A 1,571-nucleotide genomic window follows, 5' to 3' on the forward strand; every position below is an offset into this window, starting at 1 on the left:
CACAGGATTGGGCGGCGCGCGGCAGCCGCGCAGGGCAGGGGCGGTGGCCGCGCAGGGAAGGGGCGGCGGCGCGGCGGCCGCGCAGGGGCGCGGGACGGGAGGGGCGCGGGATGGGAGGGGCGCGGGAGCATGTATGTGCTCTCAGGGGGCGGCGGCAACAGCGAAGGCGAGTAGCTTGACGGCGTCGGTGGCGGCGGCGACGGCGAAGGCGAGCAGCCTAACGGCGGCGGTGGCGGCAGCAACGGCATGGTGGAGCAGGGGCATCGGGCAGCGACGGCGATGAGGAGGAGCAGGGGGCGTCGGGGGAGAAGTGGGGGATTTGGTCGAAAACTGCTAAGTGTTGTATATATATATCAAGAGCATTGGTCCCGGTTGGTGGCACCAACCGGGACTAATACACCCTTTAGTTCCGGTTGGTGCCACCAACCGGGACCAAAGGCCTCTTTTCAACAGCCCAAAGGGCGGGAAGCGGCGGCCTTTGGTCCCTGTTGGTGCCAAGAACCAGGACTAAATGGTGGGCATTGGTACCGGTTGGTGCCACGAACCATCACCAATGCACCCCTTTAGTCCCGGTTGGTGATGCCAACTGGGACCAAAGGCCCCTGCGCTGCCTACGTCGCGGCCAAAATTTAGTCCCACCTCGCTAGTTGAGAGGGGCTCGGAGTGGTTTATAAGCCCTGCTGCGGCTACCCTCTCGAGCTCCTCTCAAATGCAGGCTTACGGGCCTAATCTCACACTATGCTGCTGTGGGCCTATTGGGCCTACTGCGGGCCTGAATCCTGGCCCAGGTTGGGTTTCTAGTCGTATTCAGGCCGTGGTGGCCCAATAGCTTGCAATTTTTTTATTTTTTTCCCAGTTTTTTTGTTTTGTTTTTTGCATTATTTATTTTGTTTTGTTTTTTGCTTTATTTTTTAGTTCTTTTTGCTTTTAGGTCAGAAAAATTATAAACTTTCTGTTAGTGCCATTAGTTTTAGAAAAATCATTTTGTTTTCTTTGTTTTCTTTGTTGCTTTATTTATTTTATTTTGGTTCTACTTACAACAAAATACTTATTATTGTTATTTTTATTTATTTTATTAAAGTTTATGTTTAATTATTTTTCTTTTAAGTCACAAAAATTATAAACTTTCTGTTAGTGCCATTAATTTCCAAAGTCGAATAGTTAAAATTTGAATTCTTTGAAATTTGTGTGAATCACAAGTTTGTGATTAACTTTACTAAAAAATGAACACAGATGCGCCTATTGATAAAAAAGGTCCAGACGAACCGGGACAAATGGCCCACGTGGCTGCCCTCTTGAGAGTGTTCTTGGTGAGAACATAGTTGACAAGGAGCGAACCGGGATTAATGGTATTACGAGGGCCGAACCATAAGACATTAAAGCATTTCAAATGAACTCGGAAAAATTTGAAAGTTGGCATGGTATCATAATTTCACGCACATAGCATGTGCATGTACAAAACGGACAATGGTATCATACTCGTCTGTTACAAAGTTGGCATGGTATCATCATAATAGTTGCAGGAGAAAGTCTTCACTTTTTCTTCGCTTGTGTCATTTGCTTATTGCGCC

The sequence above is a fragment of the Triticum aestivum genome, chromosome 4A (assembly GCF_018294505.1).
Source record: "Triticum aestivum cultivar Chinese Spring chromosome 4A, IWGSC CS RefSeq v2.1, whole genome shotgun sequence".
In the NCBI taxonomy this organism is placed as follows: domain Eukaryota; kingdom Viridiplantae; phylum Streptophyta; class Magnoliopsida; order Poales; family Poaceae; genus Triticum; species Triticum aestivum.